The following is a 21,881-nucleotide window of genomic DNA, read 5'->3' on the forward strand; positions in this document are numbered from 1 at the left end:
TTCTTTTTTTCTTTTTTTTTTTTTTTTTTTGAGACAGAGTCTCACTTTGTTACCCAGGCTAGAGTGAGTGCCATGGCATCAGCCTAGCTCACAGCAACCTCAAACTCCTGGGCTCAAGCGATCCTCCTGCCTCAGCCTCCCGAGTAGCTGGGACTACAGGCATGCGCCACCATGCCCGGCTAATTTTTTATATATATATCAGTTGGCCAATTAATTTCTTTCTATTTATAGTAGAGACGGGGTCTCGCTCTTGCTCAGGCTGGTTTTGAACTCCTGACCTTGAGCAATCCGCCCGCCTCGGCCTCCCAAGAGCTAGGATTACAGGCGTGAGCCACAGCGCCCGGCCACTTTCACATTTCTTAACATGAAAATCTTTCTCTTTCTTTTTACATACTAGCGTTTATGGGGTGTTTTGGCCGAGTGGATTTATTGACGTGTTTTCGTGCACATAATTGACAGTGAAGGAGGAAGACAGACTCCTCTGTGTTGCGCCTTCTTTGCTTGCTGGAGAACCCGGGGCTCGGGGAGCTGGCAGCAGACAGGGCCCCTGCAGAGCTGTCGGGCAGGAAGGGCAGGTTTCAGACGCCCACCTGTCATGGCTTCCACCCCATAGGTCCCATTTCCTGTGGATGCCATCTCATTTCCAGTGACATCTTCATTTTGTGACGGTTCCCTTAACCCAAAGACAGTCGGGAAAGACCGTCCTCATTAGTCATGGAGGAGCAGTGTTCATTATTGAGCACCGCCTGCTTGCCACACTCTGTGCAGAGGCCATTTGATGCTTCATCTCACCTCGCCCTTACTGAGACCCTCTGAGGACAGAAATGAGACCCCAGGATGTTAAGCGACTTGCCCAGGGTCACACAGCCTGTAAGTGGTAGAACCGGGATTAGAAAATGCAATTTCTTTTTTGGAGTCTCAGCTCCTTCCACTGGGATCACAGTGACCGTATTTTCCAAAGCAAAAATTAGATGCAGACGGCCTGGCACAGAGTAATTAGGCAATAAACAGTGGTTGAAGGGATAAACACATGAATCGGACCTAGGGTCACTGGTAGCACGGATCTTTTGCCAGCGGACTGGCTGGGCTGTCAGGCCCTAGGGACTACCGGGTCTGTCTCCCTCTTTGCAGGGTGAGCTGTGGGTGGTGGGCGCCTGTGAGGGGAGCAGAACAGGAGAGACCGGGCAGCAGCTTCTGGGGGTGCTGAGGCTCTGAAAGCTGCCTGGGGACAGGGGCCAGCCGAGGGGCTGGCAGAAGGGACTTGCCTGTGGCTGCCTCACTGGGCTGATTTGCCGAGTCAGCTAAGTCTGGAGCTGAGACTCAAGACCTACCCTAGGCCCATCTTGGGAAAATATTACACAGTACAAAATAAAATTAAACAGTATTAACCACAGGCCCAAATTGCACCTATATTTTAGAAAGCATTGTGCAGCTGAGACTTATAAAGCCCAGCACCAGCGTGAGGCCGTCTTGGTTAATGAGAACCTCCGTGCTTCCCGCTCACTGCCTTGGCTCCCGATCCCGCTCCTTCACCCTCTTCCGAGGGGGACTCCCTTGGTCCTCGGAGGAAGCAGTTTGTTTGGATGGATGCGCCCTTTGCTGTCTGGAGGGGGAGGGGCTCTTCTGAGAGGTGGGACCGGGATGCGCCTGGAGCTGCCAGCTTCAGGCCTCTCCTGCCCACAGGAAGGGGAACAGCGGGATCCAAGGGAACTGGCACAGCTCAGGGGAGAGGGGCTGTCTCTAGAGGGCACTGGGCGACATCACAGCTGCGAAGGGGCTGGAAAGGAGACGAGAATCTTGCAATATTGGACTGCACCTTCCAGAGGGGCAGGCCGACTCACAAGGAGCATGAATATTCAATAGCCACTTCTGGTTATATTTCGGCTTCGTCACTAATTCATGTCGGGTCCCAAAGTAAATCATTTTTCATTCGGTGACTGTTTTTCCTCACGTGAATAATAGGCACGATGCTGGTGGTCGCTGTTGGCCTCCCGCTCTATGTCGTGAGGCTCTGGGGTCATTTCTTTCCCTTTCCAGTTCTAAAGCTCCTTTGGCTTTGCAAAACCAACACCCTTTGAGCATGACCCTGTCTCTGACATGCATGGCAATGCCTCTTGCCGCCAGTGGTCACCAGCACCTGCGTGGTCCAGGAGAGGGCCACAGGTTGCCCATGAACTCAAACCCAGGCCTGGCCGGGGACCCGTCTTCCTGCTGGTTCCCAGGCATCGCTGGGCAGGGTGCATTGTAGGAGGGGACCAGGGGGGAGAATCCTCCCCAGCCACCTCCACCAGGCAGCCCTCCAGCTCATCAAACTGTCACTAGCTGTCAATATCTTCCAAGCAGAGAAATTGCCTCTGCGTGTGTGTTTTAAGTCTAAGAAAATCATTCGCGCAAGGTGAAGACGTGGTAAGTCACTGGCTTTGCTGCAGGGCCTGGGCAGCAGGGTGCTTTTTCAGGCTCTGAACACTCAGGGGAGGGAGCTTTGGAAGGGAGGGGCTGGCTTGGTGTGTGTTTTGGGGCAAGAGGAAGCTTAAACAGGGACAGTCTGAGCTTGTTCTTTGTGGGGGCTCACTTGGGTTTTGCATGGAGGTGCATGGGCAGGAAGATTGTGCCAGGGATGACGGGTCAGGCCCTGCAGGCTGGTGGCTTGCTCAGGAGTACACACTGGTGTATGCCGCCCTGCCCCCCCCCCCGCACGCCCCCACCTGCCCTCCTGGAAGAAGGTCATAAATGACAAATGAACAGGAGACGGCGAAGGTGGATTGGGTAGGATTTGGACGTGTTTCTTCTGACCTTGGTGGGGCCATGTCCCTTCTATTTGTAATCTTGAACTGGAACAACTGACAAATGGCCCCATAGGAGACAAAAGCAAACAATAGACTCACTTGAAAGATACAGTGAATAGAATTTAATTGAATTTTTTTTTTTGGTACAGACATTGATTTGACCCTGTAAGATGTATAGAGTAAATCATTAGGGGAATTAATATACATTAAAATGTGGTTTATTATCATGGAACTTTTATTGTGCTTGTAGTTGTGTTTTTAATTATTATTTTAATGACTTTCTGTATTTCAAATCGTGATAAATCTATTTTATTTTTTTACATAAACGGACTATAGTTTTACAAGGTGATGTGTGGTGCAGAGCTGTTGATGAGTATTGCTCCTTCATTAATGAGAACGAACAGATTACAAAGACTGAAAATGGACCGATTTACACACTTTAAAAAAGCCAATTAATATCTAACCATTAAACACAAATGTTATAGATTAGTCTCACTATCTTATCTATTCTCTGGGCTCCTATTGGATCATTCAGAGATTGACTTTTTAAACCAAATAAGTGAAGGAGACTCTAAAAGTGGAAATGCCCGGGGCCAATTAAAACAAAGGATTTGGGCCATAATGTGCCGAAAATACCCGTGGCCTCCTGCCTGGGGGACTGTTATCAAAATGAGCAGAGAGGATGGAGGTGTTTGTCCAAGCTATCTTTCCTTTTTTAGAGACAAGGTCTCATTCCGTTGCCCAGGCTGGAGTGCAGTGGCATCGTCATAGCTCACTGCAACCTCCAACTCCTGGGCTCAAGTGACCCTCCTGCCTCAGCCTAAGTAGCTGGGACTACAGGCATGCACCACCATGCCTGGCTAATTTTTAAATTTTTTGTAGGGATGGGGTCTTGCTATTGCCCAGGCTGATCTTGAACTCCTGGCCTCAAGCGATTCTTCTGCCTTGACCTCCCAAAGTGTCAGGATTATAGACGTGAGCCACAGCACCCTGCCAGTCCAAGCCTGTCTTTGAAGGATGAAGCAGAGGCTAGTAGCTCTGTTGGTGGGGTCTAGGTTTTGAGCAATTTCTCCAGGGGTGAACATGGATTTGTGCTGGTCTATCTGCGTTGCACCTTCTGAGCCTTCCTGGGGTCAAGGGCAAATTCTCGTTCCATGCTTCCTGGGACTGTGTGCAGTCTGGTCTATATGAACACCAGCTCTGTGACCAATCCGGACCTATCTGGGCTGAGCTAAATGACATGTGGCATTATAGTCATGACCATGTGTCCTCAGTTTTCTGACACAAACCTCTTATTTCAAATATTTGGTTCCATTAACCACATGGGAGCTCACACCAGCTTCCTCACTGGCTGCATGCTGTTTGGATATTTGTGACTTTCGAGGTTGCCAGGCTGCATGTCTTGGCAGCCAGAGGCAGGGGCATGTGGATGCAAGGTGTGTGAGCTCTGGAGGCAAACGTCCTAGGTCTGAAACCTGGCACCAGAATTTACTGGATAACCTTGAACAGGCTTATTTGTTCATTCACTCATTCACTTGTTCATTCAATATTTATTGAACCTGGGGCTGTTCTAGGGGCTGGAGATATGGCAGTGATCAAAATGGGAAAAAATCTCTGTGTTCTGGTGGGGGCGGTGGGGTGGTTGGTGAGGAACAGAGAAGGGGCAACATATAAATAGTACAGCAAAATGCATAGTACATTGTAGAACATCAGGTGGAAATACAAGCTATGGAGAAAAAGGAAAGTGGGTGAAGGTCATGGAGGGTGTCAGGGGTTGTCTCTGTTTTATGCAGTGATTATAAAAGGCCTTACCCTTAAGAGGGCACTTGAGTGAAGACCCCAAGGAAGTGAAGACGTGAGCCAAGTGCATTCTGAGAGCAGGGTCTCTTGTTGGCACAGGGAACTGCACATGCAAAGTCCCTGAGGCAGGAGCGTGCTGTCTGTTCACACAGGGGACAGTGTGGCTGAAGCAGGTTGGTAAGGAATAGTTCAGAGAAATGGTGGGGACAGATCGTACAGGACTGGCAGGCCATCATGAGGACCTTGGCTTTGACTGTGGGTAAGATGGGAGCCATTGTAAAGGACCCCCCCTCACCCCGGCTGGTGTGAGGGAGCAAGAGTGTAGACAGGGAGACCAGACAGGAGGCCACTGCAGTCATCCAGGTGAGAGGTGCTGGTGGCTTGAACCAAGGGGGCAGCAGCAAAGGTGGAAGAAGTGTTGGAGTTCGGCCCTTTTGAAGATAGAGTGAGCAGATTTTCTTTTAATGTTTCAGAAGTAGAGGAAACAAGAATGACTGTCAGATGTATGGCTGGAGCCACTGGCAGGGTGGAGCTGTCATCTATGGAGACGGAGGAAGCCTGTGGGCAGGCTGAGTATGGAGGGGGGTGGGGAGCATGATGGAGGGTTTTGGGGTGGTTGGAGTAGAGATGATGTTTAAAGTGGTGAGTCTGGATGAGGTGACTGGGGAGGGAGTGGAGATGGAGCAGGAAGTCAGGGCAGAGCTTTGGGGGCAATGCAGTGATTAGAGGACAGGGGGATGAGGAGCTGGCAAAGAAACTGAGAAGTAACAGCCCGAGGAGTAAAAGACTGAGAAAGCAGGAAGTGTTAGAGGCTGAGTGAACACAGCGTTTAGACAAGGAAGGGGGTGGTTATCAAAAGATGCTGATAGCACCAGCAAAGTGAAGGCTAAGAATTTGCCGTTGGCTTTGGCCATGGGTAAGTCATTGGTGACTTTGACAATAGCCATCTTGATGGAAGGTGGGGTAGCAACCTGGTAGGGATGGGCTTGGGAGAGAATGGAAGGAGAGAACTTGGAGGCAGCCAGTGTAGACACCATAAAGGAAGTTTGCTTTGAGGGGGAGCGTAAGAATAGAATGGTAAAGTTAGTTAACTTTAAAAATTCTCACTTTCCTGATCTGTAAGATGAGGACACTGACAATACCGATATCCTAGAGTCATTGGGAAGGTCAAATGAGATGTTGTTAGAAGCTCAGTGTAAGGGCTTAAAAGCATTTGCCAGAACTGCTACTGGTCCCTCGTGACTGAGATGAGGTTGGGAGGATCTGAGATGGTGTGTCTGATCCTGGGTAGTTTAAGGTAGTCGCTGTCACTCTGCCCTCCTGGGATTGGAAGTAAATCAAAACTTTGGGTAAATACCCCATTTTCTGCAGTCGTGAAGTGTCATAGACAGATCAATCAGAAACACCCGATTCCTGCTGAGCGGTGGCTCATTCGTCTGACTGTGTACATGGAGCACGCCGCTGTCCTCGTCCCTGCGTTTGCTTTTACTGCCGCCTTGCAGAACGGCGCATTCAAGATTAAAGCCATTTTGACTTTGAGTCAGAGTCTTTGAAGTGTGGTTTTTCTCCCTAATTATAAAAACACACACACTAATTGTAGAAAAATTGGAAAATAGAAGAAAATGTACAAAAACGTATTTTATCTAAGGCCTCATACCCAAATCCAACTGCTGTTAACATTTTGGTAAATTTTCTTCCAGTATTTTTATGAACTCTTTAAAAACGTATTTGGGATGATACACCCTAGAGCTGTGTGTCTCGCTTTTTCTCCTCAGTGTTGCTACCGTGAGCATTAAATTCTTGGTAGGTGTTCGCCATGGCTGTGTAACGTGGGATCTTTGGATTTCCCATCTGAGCTGACATCCGAGTGAAAGGGCAGTGCCAGTTAACCCTTTCATGCAGCACTTACTGTTTCAGGCCCTGTTTTAGTAAATTAACTTATGTAACCCTCAAAACCACCTTCTTATGTAGGTACAGTCATCATTACCAGTTTACAGTTAGTTTTTAATGTGGCTTCAAGTCCTTCACTGAGCATGGGGACCAGAGAACGAAGGGAATGGTGTCCTTAACAGCCAGTGTCACCACCGTGCAGGGGCATTGGTGGGTCAGCGTAGAGTTGCCCCCTTCTTGACACCCCTCTAGAGCTGGGAGCAGAGGTTGGGGACGTGCTTCCTACCTCCACTTTCCAGGAAACCTGACCCTGCCTCCCAATTTTTGGTAACTGTGATGTAAAGACAACAAAAGTCTCTCCCCATCCCTCCTCTCACAATCTCTTCGTGGTTGTGGTTCTCTGTTTCTCTCACTTTGCATCCTGTGTTCTCTCCTACCACTGCCTCTTGGTTGAAACTTTGGCCAGGATTCCTGAGAATAGGGTCAGAAATCTTCGGTGTCTCAGGATGGGGAAAAAAAAACTGTGCTCTAGAGCAGTGATTTTCCAATACTTTGTCCTTGATGAACACAGCCAGAAATATATTTCATGTTATGACCCAGAACACACAAATGCCTAGTCATCTATGGTGAAATATCTGAACAGAAGTTTCAGGAAACAGTACTGTCTGTGGTGCACTCTAATGTTTTCCACACTACTCTATTCATTCCATTCAATTAAAAAATATCACTACCAATTTCCAACTTAAATTGATTTTAGGACTCACTATAGGTTACTATTAATATATACAGTAAGAAATTGCTAAAAAAAAATAAGGAAATTGCTGCCCTGGCCCACAGTGTTGGTTCAGGACCAAGGACAGCAACCCCCTTTCTCTCCCTGCTGTCATGTTTTGGTTCCTTCTTCTGACTTTTCCAGTCTGTACTCTTCTTGGACTTCCCGTGGCCCACCTTTGATCTTAGTGGTCTTAAAGCCCAGGGTCACTCTCTAATTCAGGCGCCCAGTTTTCCCAGATGGTAAGCTTCTTGGAGAGGAGGCCTGAGTCTTCTCCAGGCCTTATATTCTCCTAATGCTTGACCCAGATCTCCAAGGAGTTAGTGGAGCTTCACAGAGGGGGACACTGCATCCAGCCTCCTCCCTAAGCATGTGGCTGGCTGCAGATCCACTGGGACAGACTTTGCAGGTTGTCTGTCATTGCATTGTGCAGGTAGGGCCTCCCTTTATTGCAATCTCTTTCTTTTTTACATGACTGGGGAAAAAAAGACCAATTTCATCCTCCTCCTCTCAATATTGCTCTGTTGTAACCTTTTGAAAAGCAAGCTCCCTTTTTATAGTTTTGACATTATGTGCATCATCGCGTCACAAGGTTCTCAGGAAGATATATTTGATTGATTGTGGTTTTTCTCTCCCTGCAGCCTATGCTGTTCTTCAGGTGACACAGTGCGATGCTTTTGGGCCTCTTATCCCTTCTCTTACTGCTTGATGTTATCAAGAAGCACGAGAAGAGGAAGCAGATCCCCTTTTTTTCCTTCTAATGGAACCTGGGATTCTGAAGATAGGACCCACCTGGGCAAAGGGAAGACTGACATAGACTTATGAATGGTCAGTTTTTAGTTGCAATGAAGTCCTCATAGGGACCTAGGCTAGCGTCTTTGGACATGGGGCATCAGCGTGCTTGATCAATAACATCTGAGAGTTGGAGCCCGATCCCATTCTGCTTTCCCAAAGGGGCCCCACCGGAGCAGCAGAGCAGTGGGCCCTCGGAGCTCTGTGTCAGCTAGGAAGACTGTGTTCATGCATATGTTAAGGTCTTCTGAGACCAAACTCTACTCCTCTTCAAAGCAGGGCAGAACAATTACCTCTATAAAATGCATGAATTCTCCTCCTGTTTACTCTTCAATTTCCAAAAGCTCAAAGCTGGGTGCTCGTTTGTCATGCGGGATTCATGATCACAGGTGTTAGCAAATAGAGGTGGTGACGAAGCTGAACTTCTCTTATGATGGTGGGTTATGAAATTCAAACGCTATTGAAATCCAAACACCTTTCATCTATTAATGGCCACCAGTGGCCTATAATCAAGTCACACTCTGTTAGCTACGCCATTAACTTGTTTGTTTGAAGTGTGAATTAAGGATTTTAGGCATTTGCTAATGAATCTTACTTGCTCCCTACTTTAGCTAAAATCCCTGTGTTTTCCAAATGCAGGCAGCTCTAGAATTTAAGAGAAGATATTTGTTGACCCTGTTTTCTCCCTACGTGAGATCAGCTTCTGTTTTGCTTTTGCACAGATGGAAAGAAACAGGCTCTGAGGCCTCCTTTCCTCTCTGGACTCTGCCTTAATTTCATTCTCAGTTTTGTAACTTGTAGAAAGTGCTTCTTCCTTGCAGTTCTAATGGCTCCCTCAGCTTGACGGTTGTGCCCTTTCTGTGGGAGCAGAGGCGAGCGGTGGCGTCTCCCCCTTTGCTAACCTCCTTTGATTCTCTCTTTGTTTGTGACTCTTCCTCTGGAACGAGTTTCTTTTGCAGATAATGGGATTCCATTATGGGGTGTTAGGGCTTCTCTGGAGCTGTCGGCTGTGAGGGAAGATAGGAGGTTTTGATCAATGGTTTCTGCTTGTATCTTGGATGTGTTAATTTTAAGATGGCTTGCTTCTGTTTTTATTCGTTTTATTGGATTTGTGGTGGGGAAGGGGTTAGGATGAGTGTTGGTGTTTGTTCTGCAAGGAAATGGAGCTGCTCAGCGTTACACGGCTCCACTTTGCTTGGAGGCTGGAAGGGCCTGGGGAAAGGCAGAATGCCCACCTCACCTCTTCTCTGTAGGCCCCACAGCCTTTGTCTATGTCCAAAATAGACAATCCAAATCTGGCCTCTTTGAATGACCGAAGACTACCCATTTCCAAAGGGCTGTAGTGGTTTATGTTAGAGCAGGGGTGTTACTTGAGCTTTTCAGCGTTGTGAGTGAGATAATTTATTGGTGGGAAGAGAACACACACACACACACACACACACACACACACACACACACACACCCTGATATAAATTCCTGATTTATTTAGCCGGGGATTCAGAATTTATCTCAAAGGGAGTCAGCTACACAAAGACCAAGTGGATGCAGCATATTTTTGCATAGCTTATCCCTTGTCCCTAGTTCTTAATGAGAGTTGGCAGTGTGTGGCTGTCAGTGACACTTTCTGTGCAGATAGAATCCTGCCAAGGTTGAAGAAGAAGCCAAATTCTTCAACACTACTTCTGTTTTATATTCAGGTTTCTATCACTATTCTGGAAGGACTTCTAACAACAGTCTGTGCTCTTTTAGGCTCTTCTGATTCTTGAACTGAACCTGTCAGAGCAGCAAGTCTACATCTTCATCTGGGGGTCGAGGTGAGGGGTGGGTGGTGCTAAGAAAGGAGAATCAGTATTGAGTTATCCCCGGATGCTCTCCCTCCCTCCCACTTTTTGGTATTTGAGGAAGCCTGGATCCCAACAGGACTTGGGGTAGCCTCCCTCTGAGACAATAGTGACACCCTCAAAGTCTTAACTCTATTTCCTTGGGTTGGCTAAGTCCTTCTTCATCCAAAGATCACTAACCTCTCAAATAATGAAACAAAAATCTAAAAATCTATGGCAAGACTTTTGCTGCTGGCCATGATGGAGTAACTGGGACCAGATTTGTCCTCTTGCTATAAACAGTTATAAAACTGGACAAAATATGTGAAATAAATATTTTCAGATGCTGGACGATAGCCAGGGTAGGGTTGTGGTTACTGAGAGAAGATTGTAAACCCTCCAGCCACTTTGCATTTCTGCTTGGAGGCATTTTAAGATTGGTTTCATGGAGGTGTCCAAAGAAGAGTACAGTGATCTTGCTGAGTTGAGGAGAAGATATGAGAGTTTGGAGAGGGGGAGATGGCCAAATTTGAAGGGAAGAATATCATAGAGGAGAGAACCTTGAAGAGAAAGTGCTCCAGAAACTTACATGGCTCCCCTGGAATATCCTGTTGGATTCTAAACCTTTGATGTGTAAGGTGAAACTCCACAGTACTGGGCAAAATGCATGTAGGAGTTGTAAGGTGAAAAATTCACAGAGCTCATACAGGATTTGGAGATGTTCCCATTCTGAATGGCCATATTGGAGAGTCTTCCCTGACTACCTGGGGCATCCAGTAGAGAGCCCACAAGGACAAAACAGTAATAGTAGGTCAAAAACATTTCCAGGGTTAAAAAGTACTTTGGCAGACACATGCTTTTTGAAGAGGTCTGAATTTCGGCCAATGGGGTATGGGGACTTCTAGTCCTTAATCTGTGTAATGTCTCCTCTTCCTCAGTCTAGAGGTAGCAGCATACCTTTACAAAGATTTAAAATAAGTCTTGAGGGGATCAGGGTGATCTATAAGTAATTTAAATGCCTGCCAGAGCAAAATCTAGCACTCTTTATTTTTTATTTATTTATTTATTTTTTTTGAGACAGAGTCTCACTTTGTTGCCCAGGCTAGAGTGAGTGCCGTGGCGTCAGCCTGGCTCACAGCAACCTCAATCTCCTTGGCTCAGCAATCCTTCTGCCTCAGCCTCCCAAGTAGCTGGGACTACAGGCATGCGCCACCATGCCTGGCTAATTTTTTGTATATAAATTTTTAGTTGGCCAATTAATTTCTTTCTATTTTTGAGACGGGGTCTTGCTCAGGCTGGTTTCGAACTCCTGACCTTGAGCAATCCGCCCGCCTCGGCCTCCCAAAGTGCTAGGATTACAGGCGTGAGCCACCGTGCCCGGCCCTTAGCATTCTTTATTTAAAGGTATAATGGCTGACAGTTTTCCAACATTGATGAAAACCATAAAATCACAGATCCAAAAAGTTCAACACACCCCAAGCAAGATAAATATGAAAAAAATTATAGGAAGGCACATACACTATAATTAAATTGCTTCAAATCACTGATAAAGAGAAAAACCTTAAAGTCAGTCAGGGTGGGGCAGGGGGTGGAGAAGAAGAAAAATGACAGAGGACAAAGATAAGAATTTCTGCAGACTTCTCATCAGAAACCATGTAAGCCAAAAGACAGTGGAATGAAATCTCTTGAGTGCTGAAAGCGGGGGAGGGGGAACCTGTCAGCCTAGAAGTCTATATTCAGTGAATTTGTCCTTACATGGTCCTGGGAATGTTTTATATCTTGAATGTTGGGATAGATACATAATGTGTTTATTTTTTAGCATTCACCAAGCTGTATATTTAAAATCGGGTGCATTTTACTGCATGCAAATTACACCTCAATGAAGCTGATTCAAAGTACGTTTTAACCACGTGATCTAATGCGTGCCGTGAGTCTACATATATTATTTCAGCTGAGGAAACTGAGGCACAGAGATATTGGTTAACGTGCTCTAAATAGCCAAAGGGAGATAGAGTACATTTTTATATTCTAAAAGAAATGCTTTTTGTCTCTCAAAATAAGCAGATTCAGATCTTATCACAAGCTGAAGTGTAGGACACACATTGCCCCATTGCCTTCCAAACTACTATCCGGCTGGCATCTAGGAAACTTGCTATAAAGTTCTCGCTGGGGTTATTTGGATGTTTCCTCAAAATATATGTTGCTTCCTTTTAAGGTATTTTTTTCATTCCCTCTGTACTTTTTCATGTGTCTTCTAGGACGACACATCAGTGAGACTGTAGATATCCCTAGGGCTATGGATGACTGTTCTATCAGCAAGATCCAGTGAGAGACAGAAACTACATTTGGTTATTTGAACAGAAAAAATTTAACATAAAGGATTGCTAAGTGGTTGACTACTGAAAGGGATCAATGAGAATTCTAAGGGTTCCCCAAAGTATCAGACGCCAAGCAGCAGATGCTACCTCTAGGCTGAGTGAGAGTAGACATTATATAAACTAAGGACTAGAAGTCCCCTTGCCCCAATGGCTGAAATTGAGACCTCTTCAGAAAGCACGTGGCTGCCGAAGGAACACACTGCCTGCCAGAGGGCATGGGATGGAGTTGGTCTGTAGAAGTGGCTTATTGGTGCTTGAAGATTCTGAGTGCAACAGAGCTGCTCTAAAGCAGCTGCCAGTGGAGGGACTGTGTCCTGAGGGTGCAGCTGGACCTCAACTGTGTGGCCACTGGCCTCTTGCTTCAAATAATAGTGATGATTATAATAACAATAATAATGGTAATAATGATAGGGGCCAGAACTAGAAGAGATGTGTCTGGTTACACGGTCATCTTGCAGGTTCACTTCGTTGCTCTCTGTTAACAAAGCTTAACATGCTGCTGAGCCAGCCAAGGAGACATGTGTACAGGGTCCAGCTTCAGAATCACAAAGCAGGACAAAGAAGGGTGAAATCGGAGCTCAGACATAATAATAAATTGGCAAATGGAACAATATTGAAATAGAACTTGGGGCAATATTGGGTCATTGTATTAAGGGACAGCTTAATCAGCAGATGTCATTGTATTAATGGACAATGAGTGTTCTGGTTAACATTGTGCTCTTCTAAAATCTATTGTTCTATCTTTTAAAATGTATTTCTTTCTGGATAGGCTATATTGGTTCATGGTCTTACAATCCACCTAGTTTCCAATGCCGTAAGTACTAGAGTAGAGCCCTAAAGTCAAATGCCTACAAGCCCAAGCAGCTATCAGTGAGGAGAGCCAGCCAGGTGCAGGTGGTGGTCGCCTGAGAGCTCAGCCCCATCCAACAGGCAGCTCCAACCACTGGATGCTCTGCAGGAACATGGGCCCAGAGCCACCAAACCTTATTTTTTGAGAGAAGCTAGAATTTCTCCATCTCCCAATCTTTAAACCTTGGCAAATGAACCACACGGGGAAAATTCTGTGTGGACCAAGCAAGCACTTCTCTGGGTGGTTCAGCCGCTGGGCTGCCAGTTTGTGACCTTTGCTTCGGAGGTGTCCTTACTGCCTCCCCGCCCCTTGTTTGCTCCAGCCAATTGATTTCCAAGCCCCATTTACTTCTCTTTTGAAAACAGCCAGCTTGGTTGCACGTCCCCCACTCCCACTGCCACGGTGCAGGTTGTCATTGCCTCCGTCCTGGGCTGTTAATCCTTGTCTCCAGTCAGTGGTCCTCTCTCCTCCAGGCCACCATCAGAGTGACATTTCTAAAGCACAGCTCTTTTTGTGTCTCCCCTCTATTTAACTGCATTCCCTGACTCCCCTGGCTCCGGTGGATAAGGCCTCATTTGCTTGGCATTTTAATCCCTCCCCAGTTTGGTGCCTCCCCACCCTTCCAGCTTTCGCTTCTGCCATTCTTGTCCACGCCCTGCAGATGCTGACTCCTTCATATTACTCAGATTTCCCTGGACATAATTCCTGCCCCACTTTCCTGCTTTTGCGTGTGCTGTTTCCTTTCCCTGATGCCTTGGCCACTGGTCTACTTGTCTACCTGGCAACCTCCTACTCACTTTTTAAGACCCAGTTTGAATGTTAGGTCTTCGGTGCAACCTTTCCTTCACTTTTTCTCAGCATGAACACTTCATCCGTGCTACAATTCAGCGCTCATTGTCTGTTTTGCACTTGGCACAATAGCCCTGGACCCTGAGGCCCTGAAGCCCTGTCTGTCTCCCAGCTATATTTCCAAGGGCCATTACTCAAAAGTCTTTGTATTGGCCGGGCGTGGTGGCTAACATGTGTAATCCTAGCACTATGGGAGGCTGAGGCGAGAGGACTGCTTGAGTTCAGGAGTTCCAGACCAGCCTCAGCAAGAGTGAGGCCCCATCTCTAGTAAAAATAGAAAAAATTAGCCAGGCATGGTGGTGCATGCCTGTAGTCCCAGCTACTCAGAAAGCTGAGGCAGCAGGATCACTTGAGCCCAGGAGTTGGAGGTTGCTATGAGCTAGGCTGATGCCACGGCACTCTAGCCTGGGCAACAGAGCGAGACTGTCTCAAAAAAAAAAGTCTTTATATCATTAGGGCCACGTATAGTGCCTGGCATATTGTAGATGTTCAATAATTCATTGAATGATTGAACCAGTGAGTGGACAAATGAATGACAGCCTGGGTGAGGTGCTTCTTTACTGAATCTGTCTCTGAATGGCTTTGTGGTGGCTCATTGTTTCATCACTGATTGGCACTTCGATGGTCGTAGGGTGCTTTACCACATCTAAGTAACAGACAGCCAGCCGGACCAGGCTTCATTTCAGAAGTCCAGGCTGTTAGGAATTTATTCAGAACTGCTATTTACCATTTTGTAGACAGTCCTCCAGACACCCTTGGACCCCTGAGATCTTCACCACCACTGCTGTCATAAATTGTCAGAGTAGAGCTATGTTATACCCTATGCAAATGAAAAATATATAAACCATTATTCTATGTGCTAGTTGTTTATAATAAGAGATGGTCATTTTGAAACCGTGATTTGGGGTATTGGTTTTGACCTGTGGGTGGGGACTCAGAACATCCTGTGCATGGCGTTGGATTGGCCAGCATGGGAAGTGCACCCATGGACAGGGACAGGAGTGTTTGGACAGGAGCATCATACTGTTGGACTCAGGGCTGGAACATTCCCATGGAGAGAGAGAGCCACTAGCTTATGCATGGAGTGCTCTGGAGAGAGCAGGTGAGAGATGCCACCAGGAAGGGGTAGGGCATGCTTATTTATTTATTTAAATTAAGGCACACTTATTTTTTGTAAAGTGCAGTGAGTGGTGGATTCTGGGAAAATTTTGCATTCACCGTAAACTTGTTGGTTAGAAGTCATTAATATGACATTCACACATCCCTAATAAAGTACATAACACAGAGATCTGGCACCATTGAAATACCCAGAGGACATTAAGTATGAGTCTTAAAACCAAGAGTATTGGAAACAAGATATTTTTACTTCTCGTTTGGGAGTCATATAATTGCCTTTTTGTGGCTCTAGCAGATGCTGGGGCCAGCTGCTAGGGGAGCCTTGGCTTTTTTTCCTTTTTTTCCCCCTTAGCTGTGGTCCCTTACTGATAAACCCTTGTGCAGAACTTCATAAAAACCAAACTTTAAAAAATTATCCCTTGCTTGAAAATCCATGTTTTTGTGTGCAAAAGATATCTGAGATTGTGTAGACTGGGGAGATATTTTTATTACTTCTACTGGAGGGATTAAGGAACAAATCATATATATTTATAGATTCTATATAATTTATATATATTTATATATATTTTTTATTTGTTACAATAGCACTAAAGACCTTCCTCTCTCCCTGACATTGAACCTGTGTCTTGAAGACAGATGGAGAATGGACTGTCTGGGAGGCCTGGGAGGGACTCCTGTCCTTTTCTTGATGGGCTGTTGCAGGGCAAGTCGTGGGAGGGGAGCCGATCTCTCCGGGCTGGACTAGTTTATGGGGCTGAGATAAAGCGCAGCCTGTGGCGGGTAGCTCCTGCAGGGAATGGGAGCAGCACTGGGCCAGTGGGCCATGGAGCCCTGGTCTCCCCAGAAATGCGTGCTGTGGCAGCAGCTTCCCAGGGCTCTAAGGCAGCCCCTGGGGATGCAGAGGACTCAGCATGGTAGCCACCTTTGGCTCCGTAAGGCGTATTGCATTTTGCGGGGTCATGTGACATCTTATATCTAGAGCTGGCTGTTGGATACGGCAGCCGCATGTGGCACTGTGCGCTTGAAATACGGCTGAACCGAATCGAGAGGGGCTGTCCATGGAAAACATGCATGGATTTAGAAAACTTAGTATGGAGAGGAATGCGGGATAGCTCATGCATACTTTTTAAAAAATTAATGAAGTCATACTATATATATGTTGGATATCATATATAGTATACATTGAGTTAAAATATAAAATATTATTAAAATTCAAATCTCAGTGCTATGCTAAAGAAAATAAAAAAAATATAAAATATTATTAAAATTAATTTCTCCTATTTCTTTTTACCCTTTTAAAAATGTCGCTTCTAGAAATTTAAAAATGACACACGCTGTTTGCATTTGTGGCTCAGGTTCCGATTCCGCTGGACAGCGGGGCTCTAGTGCTAGCTGGTGGGCCGTGCGCTGCCTTTCCAAATGAGGGGCACTTAGGAGGACATTTCTACAGAACCTCTCACATGGGGCATGGAGCCTTGATGGCAAGTGCAGCTCTATCTGGCCACACCCTGGTCGCTTGCACTTGTAGCAAGGGGAGGCTCAGGTGTGGGCTCTTGTGTTGACATCCTTTAGCAAAGGACTTTGCATCCTTTTATTGAGCTCTCTGCTGTGCCAGTAGTCATCTTCAGATACGAGAACCACGCAGGGCTCTATAGTGATGTGGGGACTGAGACTCAGACCCTTCCTGGCTACTGCAAACCCAGGGAGGGAGAACCACCACACACATCGACTAGCACCAGGAACACTGTATGCTAGGAGTCCACGAGTGGTACAGTCATTGCTGAGAAGTTTCCGGAAGCTGGAGTTCACTGTGGAGAAAGACAGCAGGAAGATTACCCAGAGGGCCTGGGCTGTGGACATACCTGATGTTATACCACTGAGGTGGGAGGACAGCAATGCACGCTCACCTGCCAGTCCCAGTGGGGTGGCCTCTGTGGTGACCCTTGATCTTAGCCGGCCCCCAACTGGCTAGCCACTGACACGGGCTCTGCAGTCCTCCACCAGAGCCCATCAGCTTGGGGCAGAGCATGTGACCGGATGGTGGGTGACCCACATGCCTTTGGGTGGTGGCGATGTACATATGACAATGCGGTGTGTGGCTGGGCAGTGAAGCCAACCGCAGCTCATCGCTGCCCCGCAGTCCTGCCCGCCCTGCCCTTCCTGATGTGGCTGGGTCAGTGCCAGGGGGAAGAGCCCACCTGCTCTGCAGGGACCCAATCTGATGCTGAGCAGGTACTAAGGGACCTGTGGGACTCTGCCACGGTTTGTTCTCCCGAGTCCCCGCCACACACAGACGTCATACCTTGGCGGCAGTTTTTCTATCTGAACGTCCAAAGGACAAACTAAACATTTAAAATCTGCAAGCTGGACAGTCTTTGCTTTGGAGCCTGCAGCGACTTTCTTCATCTTGACAGTGGAGTCATTTTTCTCGGCACCCACGCGGTCTTTGGCAGGCAGGAAGAGAAGGGAGCTCGGGGGCCGGGAGCCGGGGAGGCGGGCGGGCGAGCGAGCGCGCCCTTTGTGGGTTCAGGGTCTGTCTGCGCAGGTGGGGAGGGCTGGCGTGTCCCTCATCCCAGCGCCACGTCTGGATGGGTGTCTATGCTCTCTCTTCTCCATCTCCGTTTTATTTTTTATTGTGGTAAAAGACACGTAACAGAACATTGACCGTTGTTGGCAGTTAATACGTTCACAATGCCGTGCAACCATCACCGCAATCCAGTTCCAGACATTTTCATCACCCCAGAAGGAAACTCCCATTCTCCTCTTTCCCGGGACCTTGGCAACCACTAACCTGCATTCTGTCCTGTGGCTTTGCCTGTTCTAGACATCTCATATACATGACATCACACAACACATGGCCTTTAGTGACTGGCTTCTTGCACTGAGCACCGTGTTTTCAAGTCTGTCCATGTTGTAGCATGTGTCAGCACTTTGTTCCTGTGGGGAGGTGAGTTACGTTTTACTGCATGAATGAGCTGCATTTTTCCCACTCATTCTTCCGTCGATGGACACTTGGGCTGCTTCCACCTTGGAGCTTCCGTGAGCAAGGCTGCTGCGGACGGGAGCCCTGTCTGCACTCCTGGCTGGGCACACTCTCTTCCTGCCTGAGCCGGGCCTGAGTCTGAGGGACCTGAGAGCCAGGGAGCGGGGGAAGAACGTGCGTGCGCTGGGGTCAGCCACAGACAGGCTGACTTTGGGCAAGTCCTTTTCCTTCTCCTGCCTCAGTTTCCTCTTCTGTACAAAGGAGATAGACCAGACCTGCGTTTTCCTTCACCTTCCTCAGCGTCCTAGGCTTGTGGAGCTCCGGGGGAGGACGGGAGGCCAGATAGCTGGGCTAAAAATCCTTCTTTTCACAACCCCATCCCCTCTTCACCCGGAGCCATCTCCCTTTCTCCCTGTTGTTGTCATCTGCCTGGAAGATGTTTTAAGCAAAGGGTTCCATGGAGACACGGGACTTTGCCTGTCGCTGAAGTAGATGATCTGGTGAATTGGACTAGGGTTTTGGGGGGGGTGAGCCTGATCCTGCTGAAGGAGGCTCAGCCTGGACTCCTCCTGGTCCACTGAAGGGAAGTGGGGCCGGGAAGTGACTCTGGGTCAGGGAGGAGCAGGAGGCTGTCAGCCCGGGCTGGGAAAACCTGACTTGCCACAAGTTTTCTTTTTTCTTCTCCGTCCAAGCATGTCTTGGCTGTTCTGGAACTATTCTGCATGGTTTTGGGTTCCAGTTCCACAGGTGTGGGCTATGTGACCTTGGGCAAGTCACTTAATGGAGCTGTGCCTCAGTTTCCCCACCTATGAAATGGGCGTGGTCTCTACTTCGTAGGTTGTTATGAAGATTAACTAAGATTTTCTCACATAAAGTCCTAGGGCAGTACCTGGCTCTGGCCCGCACTCCACTACTGTTAGCGTTGGTGGCAACAATGATGTAGGTGATGGAGACTGTCTTACCCCCAAGATAATTCTGAATTTTGGTGGTTCTTACATTGCCCCATACCATTTAGCACCTAATACTCTGTGGGGTTTTTTTTTTTTATCCTTTGTCATTTATATACTGATCTCCCCAACCAATTCCTAAGCTTTTGGAAGGCAGTGTCTGCCCAGTGGGGAGGAGGTGGCCCAAGACTTGGGAAGGGCAATGGGCTTGGAAGAGTGGGCAGCATGAGCCTGGTGGTGGGCACTCCCAGTCCAGCCGGGGACCAGGCAGCAGCTGGTGACAGTCTCTGGCCATCAGGTCCAGCTTAGGGGCCCAGCCAACTTGGGCACGACAGAGGTGGGAGCCAGGGTCTAGGCATTTAGTTTCCTGTGCTCAGAAAGGCTGCTCCTAAATGGGCCGGGTGCTCTACCAAGGGGGCTCTGCGTGGGAGACGCTAACTTTCCCTTAGGGGTGAGGAGGGGGTGGCCTGTGCTCACAGATCAATGTGACTTCTGGGAGTCTCTGCTCACTTGCACGGCAGCTCATTAGACACAAGGTGAGCCTTGGAGTTTGGCTACAGAGCTGGCTGCATGGTTGACCCTGTAACAGCAGTTACTCTGAGCTGTTGTGTCTACTTACAACTATCCACTGCTCAACTGTGGGTTCTTTAACCGCAGGCTTCCTAATGGTCTGTTCACTGACTGGAGCATAGTAGGACCCAGTAAGTGTTTGTAAATGTCGAATGCACTCAGTAGCCCAGGACAGTAACAGTAGGAGCCCTGCCAGGTTGGGGCAAGTGTTGGCTGAAGGATGTTCATGAATGTCTTCTTTGGGTGCCTGGGTCTTTGGAACAGAGGAATAAATCTAGAGGTGGCTGGGATGCACCGTGTCTCCATCTTCTGGGTCACTCTCGGCGTGATCCTGGGCAAGGGCATGGATCTGGGGCGTTCCCCGGTGGCACAGCCTGGTCCCCTGGATGCTGAGTCCCCTGACATGCAAGCACATGAGCTGATGCACACACCCAGTGGTCGGTACCTCCACCTACTGACTCAGCCACCATCTGCTCCCAGTGCTTTGTGAAACCAAATGGGAACCGAGAGAGGTACCTGGAAGGACTGACTCCAGCAGCCCTGAACGGTCATTCTGACATTCCGGTTCGCCATCTGCAAGTGTGGGCGTGTGGTAGTGTGGTGTGGGGGAGAGACAACAGTGAGTCCAGCAGGGGTGGCAGCCTCTGACCCGGGCCATTTTGGCACCTGCAGACTCATCAGGGGCCTCTAGACAGGTGGCTCACACCCTGTCAACCTTACAATGATAACAGTGTTAGCTGTTGTTTAGGGACATGCTATTGACAGCCAGAGTATTAAGAATTATTGTTCTTTATGACTGCCCCGTGAGGTGAGACTACCCCAGTCTCGTAGGAAACTGGTCTAGACAGGTTAAGTAATGTGTTCAAGATGAGACAGCTAGTAAGTGGCAGAGCTGGTGCCTGAAGGCAGGTCTGTTTTCTTCCCCTGCGTGTGCTCTTAACAGTGATCCTATGTTGCCTTCCTGCAGTGACATGGAGTTAAGTAACTGGCAAGGCGCTAACCAGGAACTGCTGCGTTTTGCTGCTTTTAAGCTCTTGCATCAGCTACCTTCAGTAATAAACACGTACACACACACACATACACACACACACACACACACACACACACACACACACACACACACACTCGCTTATGCTTGCATATTTATTTCTGGGATGCCAGCTCCCTCTCCATCCCTCCCACCCCCCTGCCCGCCCATCCAGCCATTCCTCCAGCCACCTGTGCAACAAACATTGATCAGGTGCTCCCTGCGTGCCCCAGGACGCTGCCAAGTCCCGGGGACCCATCAGTGATGACGTATTCCTCACCCCTGCTCGGGGTCCAACGGGAGATGTTACCCAAGCAACAGGCGGTCAGAAAGCTGAGTGACAAAGCCTGGGGGAGGTGCCGGAGCCCCTGTCGTGGGCATAGCTGCCGCTGTTGTGAACGGCAGGGGGAGGGCCAGCCCAAGGAAGCCACGTTGCCTACAGCGACCTTAGGGGAAGATTTTTCTAAGGAGAGGAAATAAAATTCGAAAAGGCTCAGGGATGAGTAAACAATGCGCTGGATGGTCAGCTGCGTATTTTACGGTCTCTTCGGCTGCAGTCAATGATAGAAACTTGGACAATGAAGTGACTCTGTTTCTGCCATGGTCTCTGCTTCCCAGGTTCTCGGGGGGAAGGTCCAGCTTGGCTCAGACTCTCAGCCCCTGGCGTTGGCTACCTCGTTGTTGTGGCCAGTCCCTGTGATTATGTGAGGACTTGAAGTCCCCACACTGCATGGCACGGGGGTGGGGGGGCGGGTCTTTTCTACAGTAACCTGCTCGGCTTGCCTGGTTTTGGTGGTAGTCTCTTCCTTTTCCTCAGGGCCAAGTTCAACGTCTCTGGTCACAGGTGTCAACTCCAGCACGTCCAAGCCCGGAAGGGGCTGCCGGCCTCTGGGTGGACGGGCAGCTCCACTACGGGGAGCCCCTGGGCAGCCCAGCTGCGGCGACAGCTGAGCTGGAGGCCTCCTCTCTGTGCGTTCCTGATAGTCACGGGCGGCAGCTCCGTGTTGTGCCGTCACCAAGATCAAGGGAAATGTGTGCTAGTCCAACCTTAATTTAACTTGCAGTCCCTGCCAGTTTCGTGTTAGCAGATCCGCTCAGAGCTGGAAGTAATGGGCCGTATCAGGCCTCAGAGCCGGAGCAACGACTTATGTTGATGTCGCCCACTGGCTTTTTACGGAAATTATTAATAAATCAGTAATTCTATCTGCAGTGATGTTGTTGTGTTTATAAATATTTAATTTACCTTCAGGTGCCCACATTTTCTTCATCTTTGCCTTAAACTCTGCTGACAGTGCTCTTCT

General features: G+C 48.2%; 1 protein-coding gene across 27 annotated transcripts in view; it reads left to right on the forward strand.

Moving 5' to 3' along the window:
• Positions 1-21,881, forward strand: part of CAMTA1 (calmodulin binding transcription activator 1) — an 857,123-nt gene that overhangs the window by 269,851 nt on the left and 565,391 nt on the right. The window lies entirely within an intron of this gene.

This window comes from Microcebus murinus, chromosome 2, assembly GCF_040939455.1.
Source record: "Microcebus murinus isolate Inina chromosome 2, M.murinus_Inina_mat1.0, whole genome shotgun sequence".
NCBI lineage: Eukaryota > Metazoa > Chordata > Mammalia > Primates > Cheirogaleidae > Microcebus > Microcebus murinus.